The 11,749-nt window shown below is 39.2% G+C and overlaps 1 pseudogene; it reads right to left on the reverse strand.

Moving 5' to 3' along the window:
* Window positions 1-6,482: 6,482 nt before the first annotated feature.
* LOC132865763 (craniofacial development protein 2-like) lies at window positions 6,483-7,748 on the reverse strand (annotated as a pseudogene).
* Between the last annotated feature and the right edge of the window lie 4,001 nt (window positions 7,749-11,749).

Below are 11,749 nucleotides of genomic sequence, written 5' to 3' on the forward strand. Positions count from 1 at the left end.
TATAGCAGATAGATACCAGCTGTTAGCAACTACTGTAGCACTGCAGATCCCAATAAGGCTCAAGCTAGCCTACAACCACGTTGATTGAACTACAAATGAAATAAACGAGTGAATTCACGAATGATCAAACTGATAGAATGGATAAAAGTTAACGGAGCACAACGAGTAATATTTACATTTATTTACAGAGTAATGTACAGAGACATCAATGAGAAGAAACGTTTATATGAAAAGAAATTCGGACAGCACTTTGGCACACGACTACACTTTCTCGACATCCACTAGGGACTGACTGATCATGCTTACCGTGTTCCTCGCCAACGCTGAAGTACAGCAACTGCCCTCCTCATGTCTTTCAAACACCACCTCCAATAATCCTTTATCAGCCCGGCTTCTTGGCCCTCCCAATGTCCCATTTACCCCAGAGACATCAATGAGAAGAAACGTTTATATGAAAAGAAATTCGGACAGCACTTTGGCACACAACTACACTTTCTCGACATCCGCTAGGGACTGACTGATCATGCTTCCGTGTTCCTCGCCGAAGTACAGCGACCGCCCTCCTCATGTCTTTCAAACACCACCTCCAATAATCCTTTATCAGCCCGGCTTCTTGGCCTTCCCAATGTCCCGTTTACCCCAGAGACATCAATGAGAAGAAACGTTTATATGAAAAGAAATTCGGACAGCACTTTGGCACACGACTACACTTTCTCGACATCCGCTAGGGACTGACTGATCATGCTTCCGTGTTCCTCGCCGAAGTACAGCGACCGCCCTCCTCATGTCTTTCAAACACCACCTCCAATAATCCTTTATCAGCCCGGCTTCTTGGCCCTCCCAATGTCCCGTTTACCCCCAGAGATACCCAGCTTCCCTGGAAGTGACGATTTTGTCGATTTTAACCAATAACAACTAGCCGAAATTGGCTGTTCAGAGCCGTCTCGTAGACTGCAATGGATACCCGGCTGCCAGTCCATAGAGCCCATTGAAATAAGAAAGGTTACAGCCTGGCAGCAAAGGTGATTCTCGTAGCAAACTGCAAGTTCGTCAGACATCACTCAAATAAGTTACAGGATGACATAGGGATAGTTATGAACGTAAATACAATCTTGGGCATATATTATGTTATGCAAGTTATTGTTTTAATGAGAATTCAACGTCGTAGACGCCACAGTTTGGGGAGAGAATTTTAGGGGAAGTTCGGCTTCCCTTGTTGTCTCTGAGAAATCACCCCTGGTGTATACATAGGTATCTGGCGTCTCCTTGTTTCCTCGGACTGGATATATCAACAATTACAAGTAAGTAAGTAAAATCCCTGAATTTTTTTTTGTGATTATTAGAATGTCTAGGTCATGTAAATACTAAATTATTGTGGAATGCATGCATCAAATTAGATTTTCAGCTTGTTATGTCTTTGTAATTTTACAACGTTGGGTGAGGATGGTAGTTAAAATAGTATGTGCACCTTGCACATTACATGGGGACACTGCACTTCTCAAATGTTCACATATAGAAAAAAAATACTTGTAGAAATATAATGTATTTGATGATTCACAATTTCTAAATGTGTTTTATCCGTTATAATTTTGAGTTTAGACCAGATTTTAGTAGTTCTGAATGAATAAATGATTTCTTGATGTGGTATTTCAGGCTCTTTCAGTAGCAGTATTTGAAACTGTACCTGTATTTTATCAGTAAAAAATATAGTTAACTCTTTCTCTGGGCTTTGTTTGTTTGCTCAGATATCTAAAGGAAGACACTAGTTGTGTAATGTTTTGGAGGATAGTTGTTGAATGAGTTCAAGGACAGGTGTGAATGTTCTGGAATGTGGGGATGTAAGTGGCCTCCTTTTAGTATGTTAACTAGAGAGCACATTAGGCTAGCCAGACAGAACACTGGACACTGGTTCTTTAACAAAAGTTTTCATTCAGTTTTGTGTAAAGTTTTCTTTTTTTTAATTAAAAAATTATGATTCATAATCGTATGACTGTTGTGTGATTATTATTCATGATATTTACTGGTATAGTGCTTTGTAAGCAATCCACGCTGCAAAGAAACCCTTAGCTGTTCTGTATATTCTGACAGTGTGAGTGCAAATACAGAAATTCTGCTCCCAACTAGGCCCAACATTGCAATATTACAACATGTCTATAAAAACTTACTAAAACATAAAATAAAAATTCAAAAACCCTTCAATTTCTGCATCAGGGGCCTCCTTCAACACTATCTGACAGGTGATTTTTTTTTTTTGCATTTTTTTCTATTTTTGGGTTTTAAGTGGTGTCACTTATGCTGTGTATTCCTCCAAATCTGTGGGGTGGTTGTCTGTAGCAGCCTCCATTTCAATGATAGTAAGAGATTGACAGACAAAATCATTTGAAAAGTACAACCCTGTTAGTCAAATTATAGATTCAAAGTAAACAATAAATTTCTTAAACCCGACAGACCTGGTACTGGGTCCAATAGAACGCTACTATAATTGACTTTCGATAAAAAGTTTAAAAAATGCTGTTTGTTAAGTTCAATAGTTACTAAAACTTTTGTTGTATCTAGGCTATGTACTTTGTGGTATTTCAATGTTTTTTGCCCAGTTGTTTTCAAGGAGTTGCTGAATGAAAAAAGTGCTATCAGTGTGCATGGGACCATTGCTGTCATAGTGTCATTCACTGTCTAATCTAGAATAAACTTTAGGTGAGGACATGGGCGCCGCCAGGGGGGGAAAGGTTAGAACAATTCTAGGGGCCCAGCACTGCCATGGGGCCCTTTAAGGGGCTGATAATATGCTTTTAATGATTTTAATAAGACTTTTGAAATAACAACAATGCAATATTCCATCTGGTAAAATGAGCTAATTGAACAAGGTTGTCTATTTCTTGAGTTCTTCAACATATTGTCATTTAACCCTCCCCCTTTTGCGAAATGGTACGGTCCAGTTCTGGTAGAAGCGCGATGCGTTAAATCTGTGTGCTGATCAGTGCAACGCTACTTGCTGCTGTGTCGCGGTGCAGCAGCCAGCCAGCCAGCAGTGGAGTGCATACAGTCTATGATCGCTAAATATGAAGAGTGGCTGTCAAAAACATAAAGAAAGGCAGCTGAAAGCTGAGAGGGACCAGAGAGGCAGGTCACTCAGTTTTTCCCAAAGAAAGGTAGCTAATCGCTCACATGTGTGTTCAAAATATTAGCGAATGGTAAATGAACAGTATGAACGTGGTTGGATTAGCCTATCAAGAGAACACTTTTACAGTTTGTACAATGACATTTTTTTCCATTTTAATAACTGAACTGACTTGTGTGATAAACAAGATGAAATATTACGTTATGCTGGTGCTAATAACTAGTGCTAATAACCAGTTTCATAACTAATGGGGTGCCCTAAATATGCACAGATTCAGCCTCAGGGGGACCTCCGTCCTACCAAACCACTGAACCCCCCTTTGGAGAAGGAGGTAAGCAGCAATACAACCCGTAAATGCTTTAGGATTGAAGTTTTTAATGATAATTTTTGAACATATTCCCTTTTTGCAGAACAGTACACACAGCTTTCTACCTAACACATAACAATCCATGGGATTTCCATAGGTATTTTGATGCTGGGTAGAAAACTTTTTCTATGATTTATTAGCAGTCACATCACACATTTCACTACCAATTGTCCTAGCACAAGAAGGCATGTGGCAAAATCTTGAATTTTCATTTGTGATTGTAAATGCACCAGAATTAGTCACTGACCAGTTTTCATCTAGTCCCTGGTAGGTTAATACATAAAATGTAATAACAAAGTCACAAACTCGAGGTCCATGGGCTATCAAAAGTCAAATAATGACAATAGTGCAATTGTGACGAGGGTGGGCAAAGTTGGGGGGCCCAAAATTCTAATCTTTCATGGGGCCCAAAATTTCTGGCGGCGCCCCGGGTGAGGATAAGAAAAATGCAAATTTCTTCTTTAGTTTATCAGAATTTACTCAGGCATAGTAAATGTTTCCAGCACTGGAAATATATTTTCCGAGGTCTTACATATCCATAGAGACCAAGATTATGTATATTGACCTGATAATTGTGGAACTATTTTTTTTTATTAATTTTGGGTATGTCTGTCTAGACGAGCCACATCTCCCAGCACCCTTGGCCTTAAGAAGTTAATATAAAAAATCTAAACTTTAGGATTTATGGATGCTAGTTAATCATATTCTGTGTATTTGCTAATTTTATGCTAAAACAATGCCACACTGGTGACCATTTCTGTCCCATATCAAGCTCAAAAATCTTCCTTCTCACCTTCAAAGCCTTGCATAACCTTGCTCTTCTCTACCTCAGTGAACTCTTAACCCCTACTCCTCCTCTCGCTCTCTCAGATCATCTGTAATATTCTCACTGTCCCACACACCAGACTTTTCACCAAAGGAGGCAGGTCCTTAAGTGACATGGCCCCTAAACTCTGGAATTTCTTAGATTCAGTATTGAAAAAATGATCAAAATGAGAGTTACAAGCCCAAAATGGTACTGCCTTTCTGTCATCAATCCCTCAATGCACCCTTTTACCCAAATGACTCCTGCACATACACCTTTTAGTAATAGGCATCAGTAAGTATGAGTAAGGCAAAAGAAAAAAAATTCACCTTCAGCAGTGTAGTTGATGGTTCAAAATCTTATCACAGTACCGAAACATTAGATAATTAACTAATCATTATAACTGTAAAAAGTTAGGATTTACTCAAACAATAACCATTAAGTTTCTAATGTTTTAATGGAACTATAACTAATAAGTCAAAATCTATCAGAGAATCATCCTTTACTTATTTAGACTTAGGTCCTCCTGTGCCTATTGGCACATTGGGCAGCAAGTTTCCACCACTTACATTTGTCAGCCGCAGCTTCATCAGCCTTCTCCCAGGGGTTGTTCAGTCTCTTTAGGTTCTCCTGGAAAGTCCTCCTCCATGTGATCTTTGGCCTTCCCATCCTTCTCTTGCCAACTGGTGGTGTCCATGTTATGGCTGTTTTTACATGGTGGTGGTCTGGCAGGCGTAAAATGTGGCCTGCGAACCGTAGTCTTCTTTTGGCAACAATTTCACTCAAAGGTCATGATCTGGCCCTCCGCAATATTTTCCTCATTTGTAACATGGTCCTGACATCTCACTTTTAGGCTCTTCCTCAGGCTTCTTTGGTGAAAGACATCCAGCTTTTTGCTTACACGGGCTGTACGCTTCCAGGTCTCACTGGCATAGATAGCTGTGGGGATAACTATGCTGTTGTAGAGTTCAAGTGTTGTGTCACAGTCTATGGTGTTTGCTGTCCAAATGGTGTTCATTCATTTAAATACTGTAGCTGCTTTACCAATTCTGCAGTTGACATCAGGCTCTACTTCACCATTGTTGGCTACTGTGCTGCAGAGATAGGTGAACTGGTCAGTGGTTTTGATGCAACTATTGTTGACACTAATACTGACTGGGGCTTGGCTGTTGTTGTTGTTGTCCACAATCATTGCCTTTATCTTCTCCGTGCTCACACACAGCCCTACCTTTCCAGAGAACTGTTCAAGTTTTGTCGTGAGGCTTTGGGGGTCATCTCTGTTTTCAGACAGCAGGGCGAGGTCATCAGCGAAGTCAAGGTCTGCCAGTCTTGCTTCCTCTCTCCATGGTATTCCCTCCATGCAATCACTTGTGGTCTTCTTCAGGACAAAGTCGATTGCCAGTAGGAACAGGAATGGGGAAAGGATGCATCCTTGTCTCACACCAGTTTCGATGTTGAAGAAGTTTGTTGTGCCCTCTTCTGTTCTAACACAGCATCTTGAGTTGGTATAGAGACTCTTGAAAATGTTCACAAAACTTCTTGGGACACCATATGAAAGGACAATCTTCCAGAGAGATTCCCTGTGAATACTATTGAATGCCTTTTTGAAATCAATGAAATTTAACACTAGTGGTCTTTGATGTTCAAGGCATTGCTCAATGATGTTTTGAAGTGTGAAGATTTGTTCCATGCATGAATGGTTGTTTTGGAAGCCAGCTTGCTCTTCTTGCAGTAAGCAGTCGACAGCTCGCCTGAGTTGCTTTAGAAATACAGTGCAGAACACTTTCTCAGGAATGGATAGGAGACTGATGCCATGCCAGTTGTTGCAGTTTGAAAGGTTGCCTTTCTTTGGGATTTTTACAATCACTCCATCTTGCCAGTCTTGAGGGACTTGTTCTTTTTGCCAGCAGTACCGTAGTTGAACAGCTTGGTCAGTATTTCGATTGTACTCTGTCCACCATATTTTAGCATCTCTACTGAAACTTCATCCAGTCCGGCTGCCTTATTGTTCTTCATTGCTTTTATTGCTTCAGCAGTCTCCTCCTCCCTGATTGGTTCCTCACAGACCTCCAGTGTCTTTGTTGGTTCTTCTGCCTTGAAATCATACAGGGTGGTTGGTGTTGGCTGGTTTAACGTTTCTCGGAAGTATTCCATCCAATGTAGATCTTGTTCTTCAGTTGTTACCAGGGTCTTCAGTTACTCCTGGTACCTGTTAGGTCCCGTACAATATGATACAATGTCTTTGTATCATTTCGGCTAGCTGCTTCCTCTGCTTTGGCATCCTTTTTTTTCCAACCAACACCTCTTATCTGCACAGCAGCTCTTCTTTACTTGACAGTCAAGTGCTCAGTAGTAGTTGTCTGTTTGTTCCTTCTTTTCTTCTGTTTTTGCCCTATCTCTGTAAACTTTCACCTTCTCTCTCTTATCTATAATCTTCCAAGTTGGTTCCAGTATCCACTGTTCTTTCCGTGATCCTTGCCTTCTCCCGATGGTTTCATCGGCACTTTTTGTGACCACTCCCTTGAAGAGTGCCCATTTGTTTTCCAGATTGGGTCCCATCTCTTGCAGCTGTTGGAATCTATTTTGGAGTTTTAGTTAGTATTTCTGACTGACAGCAGGGTCTTTAAGCTTTTCAGTTGCATAGGGTTTCACTTTCTTCTTCCTTGTGAGTTTCTTCAGCCACAGCTTCACTTTGGCACACAGTAGGTGGTGGTCTGAGCCAACATCTGTGCCCCTGTATCCTCTAACATCAAGTAATGCTGATCTCCAACATTGGCTGATACAGATGTAATCAATTTCATTGTTGGTTGTCCCATCTGGTGATCTCCAGGTTTTCTTGTGGATGGTCTTGTGTTGGAAGTAAATGTTGCCTATGTTGAGGCTGTTGATGTTGCAGAACAGTAGGAGGCATTCCCCATTGTCATTTGTCTTCTGCGCTGTCCCATAAGGTCTGACTACACTTTCAAAATCTAACCTGCAATTGTCAATTTGAGCATTTAAGTCGCCTATAAGGATCTTCAAGTCGTGGCTGGGAATGTTGTTGAAGGTGTCTTGCAGCTGTTCATTGGAGCATATACTTGCATGATGGTTGTCTTCACATGACTCAACTGAAAACATGCTGTAATGATGTGATCGCTAACTGATTTCCATCCAATGAGCGTGCTAGAGGCCTCTATGTCCAGCACCATGCCGACTCCATGGCAGTGTTGATCTTCATGCCCTGAATAGAGTATGGTCCTGCCATTGTTGCATAACTTCCCAATGCCTGTCCACCTCATCTCACTGACTCCCAGGATGTTTAGCTGGTACTCATCAAATTCCCTTAGCAATCAGGCCATCTTCCCACTTTGGTATAGAGTTTGCACATTCCAGGTTCCAATCTTCGTTATCCTTTTGGCATTCTGAATCCGGCACTTCGAGGCTCTAACTTCCTTGTGGCTTTCATTAGGGTCTGTCATTACAGGATTTTGTCCATCACTTTCTTCTTTGCACCGACTTCTTTGACTTTCACTTGCTATTTCTGTAGCATTTTGGGATTTTTACAGGGTTGGGCTGCTAACCTGGCGCCTAACTAGTTATGGTGGGGTGTTTGGGTGGAACTGCTAATTAGTACCTCCCTGGTGTCATAAGCCCCCCAAGGTTACAGGTCTTGCATGCGCCAGACCCAGGCAGACACAAGGTGGGAACAAGCTGTCACACCTCGACAAGGTTACACAGCTCCTTGTCCTGGTGGGGTGCAGGCCCCCAGGACCGTGACAGGAAGGAATCATCCTTTACTATCAAAGAAAAACAAAGCTGTCCTCTCTGCAAGGTTAGGCATGATTTCCTCTGTTTGTTTAATACAATCATGAATAGCTGTCTTCTATGGCAGTCAGAGCGAGAAATGGCCACATTAGTTCATTTCCCAAGTCTCGCAAGCATCATTTGTCTGTATGGAATATGTGCCTCAAACATAATGCTGTCTGATGTAATTTACTTACAATAGCAATCTGACATAGTCATTACTCCATTATGAAAGGAATATGATGGCCATCATGAAGGAGGTCCATTTGCTGGGAAAGTATCAAATGACAAGGAATTACAGAAACAAATGGATAAATCATAATCAAAATGCAGTGAATTATGTTTAGGCTGTTTACTGAATATATTTACAGTATATTTACTTTTAAATAACATTAGAATATGAGGAAGGTTACATAAATTACATCAATAACATTAACAAAAAGCCACTGACAAGGTTCTAAAGAGAATAAAAGATCTGATAAGCTCTATTCAGAGTTGGAAAAGAAAAGAGTAAGGACTGACTGGTGTAAATGAGATAGCAGGACTAAGCCTAATGTTTTTACAAGATAAAATGACAGCATTATAAAGTTTCATTTTTGGCATCTACATCAGATATTTCCAAGAAAAATATCTTGACAAAAGCTTAACAAAAAGATGATAATTTTTGAATTGTTTGTGGAATTAAGCACAACACTGCCAGTAATCATAAGGAAAATACACAGAATTGTGTGTAGAAGTGACGGGGGGGCAGACTGTAGATTCATGTAGTCTATAAGCAACAGTCTTGTCAATTTGGTATCCTTTATGGCTAATATTTTGTAACCTGCTTCGCTGATGCATATCATCAACATTCATAGAGAAGGTGAATGAGAAATACAGTCCCAGGTGCAATAAATGCAAACAGTGTGGATAATTTAGTGTAAATATCTCTTTTTCACCCTAAAATGCCCATCCATCCATTATCTGTAGCCACTTATCCTGTACAGAGTCGCAGGCAAGCTGGAGCCTATCCCAGCTGACTATGGGCGAGAGGCAAGGCACCCTAAAATGCCTTTAGAGGAAAAACTAAAAGCATGCATCAGAATCAGAAGCTTTTTAATAGCCTGTATGATTTGCCTACAGGAATTTGACTTGGTCTTGGTCATGTACATAGTGCAAAACAAACAAACAAACAAACAAACACTAACAACAGAGCTTCCAGCACATAGCCATGAACCCAACAAAAGCAACATCCAACAAAAAAACATTGAACATTAAACAACATAAGTAGAGCGGTGGCTACAATTATAATTGTATATTATAGTCTATAATTATCAACACCTTTTTAGATTTACCAATAAAAAACAATTTTACAAAGGTGAGTTTCAGTTATAACAGTGATTATTGGTTCATTAATCAACTGGAAGACCCCCTCGCCCTTTGATCTTGTTGTCTCATGACACAGCTTGTTACCTGAGATGGAATATTTTTAGCATGATTAGCAATTTGAGAAAAACCTGGATGTTATCATCACAGGTAAACATGGTGGAAAGATCATGGACATGTTTTTACTTATCAAATTCACCGATATTTCATGATATCCTTGTCAAAACCAACTTTGTTTCTTACTCCTTCATTTGACAGTCACCATTTTGTATCTAAACACATGTTTGAGAAGTCAAGTGATGTTTTAATAATAGTGATCACTTTTACTGGTGTCCATCATTATCGACACCCTGTGGAATTAAGTGACATTTAGAACTGTTATGGATCGATCTTTGTGCAAGACTGCTGAAATAGATGAAGTACTTTTAAAAAATAAAAGTGCTGTGATTTATAATAATTTTTTTTCTGATTCATAACAGAATGGAATGCTTATAATAGAATTAGACCAGAATTAAATTCCGAGCATAAAAAAAAATTACATGATTGAAATATTCAGATTTTTCTATTCCATTCAGAAATATATATATATATATATATATATATATATATATATATATATATATATATATATATATATATATATATTTGCAGTTTGTTGTAAATATCTACCACATATTACAATATCAGTAGAAATTTTATATTTTGGTTCAAGGAATGACATGCGACCTTTGACCTGGATTTTCATGCAGTTATAATGTCAATTGCCTGTTGACATTTATTGATAAACGACAAAACTAGATATTAATACAAACAATAACAAATGATTAACAAAATGTGATCTATGAAAATACTTAGAAAGTGGGAATAAAGTGGAACAAAAAGATTTTCTGACACAGGTTAAAAATTATCAGTTCATTTGTTTACAAACATTAGAATTATGTCTTCATTTACATAAGCACCAACATCAATATATTTATATGAAAGATATTTTGTGCTAAATATACTGTAAGTCTATGTAAAACAAATTTTAAATAAAAGCTATGGTTTTTTTTAACTTAATACCACATACTGATTTTTTTTTTTTTTATAAATAATCATCTGAGGGGCGGCACGGTGGTGTAGTGGTTAGCGCTGTCGCCTCATAGCAAGAAGGTCCGGGTTCGAGCCCTGTGGCCTGCGAGGGGCTTTCTGTGTGGCGTTTGCATGTTCTCCCCGTGTCCGCGTGGGTTTCCTCCGGGTGCTCCGGTTTCCCCCACAGTCCAAAGACATGCAGGTTAGGTTAACTGGTGACTCTAAATTGACCGTAGGTGTGAATGTGAGTGTGAATGGTTGTCTGTGTCTATGTGTCAGCCCTGTGATGACCTGGCGACTTGTCAAGGGTGTACGTTGCCTTTCGCCCGTAGTCACCTGGGATAGGCTCCAGCTTGCCTGCGACCCTGTAGAACAGGATAAAGCGGCTAGAGATAATGAGAATGAGAGAAATAATCATCTGGGTGTCAATAATTGTGAAACAGTGTCGATAACTGTGGACAAAGGTGTCAATACTTGTGGAACAGTGTCACATGATCTGATATGCTAAGTAATTGGGAATCAACTCTTTTTTTTCAGTGGAGGTTTGAGTAATTATTCATACACAATTTACATATTGAAAGTCTTTTCTACTTTTGCAATGGCCAAAAGATCGTTAAGGTGTCGACAATTGTAGCTGCTGCTCTACTAAAAGTTTAAAAAACAACAACAGAAACCAAAACAGGAGGGGAAAATGGTACAGTAACAACAATAACCACAGCAGAAAAAAAAGATAATAATACAAATACTGCAATTGGCAAATCATGTTTGATATTCAGAGGAAACAGCAGGAAATGAATTATGTATTTGAAACACTTTAAAAAACATTGAAATCACCATTATTAGTATAATGCTGTCAGTGAGCCCTTGTGATATAAATGCTTGCTCAACTCTAAAATACTGTAATGGAAATCTAAGAACCTCTATGACTATATAGAATTGTGCCCCATGATCTAACAGCTCAGACAGTCACAATTTTTCTTAAAGTGTTCTCTGTGTACACATTTTACATTATTACTTATACAGTAAATACTGTATATCCAGTAGATTTTGTTTTAATAAAATCAATATGTAGTGCCTTTGAAAATAGAAATGACATCTGTCTCTCTATAAAATCTATAAACCTACAATTATGTGATTAAGAAAAACTCATTGTGGTTTTTATAGCTCTGTCTCCATCTGCTGGTCTAAAAAGAAACTGATGTGACATGCTGGCCAAACGGGGGGAAAGTTTAGCACCACA

The sequence above is a fragment of the Neoarius graeffei genome, chromosome 18 (assembly GCF_027579695.1).
Source record: "Neoarius graeffei isolate fNeoGra1 chromosome 18, fNeoGra1.pri, whole genome shotgun sequence".
NCBI classification, from domain to species: Eukaryota; Metazoa; Chordata; class Actinopteri; order Siluriformes; family Ariidae; genus Neoarius; species Neoarius graeffei.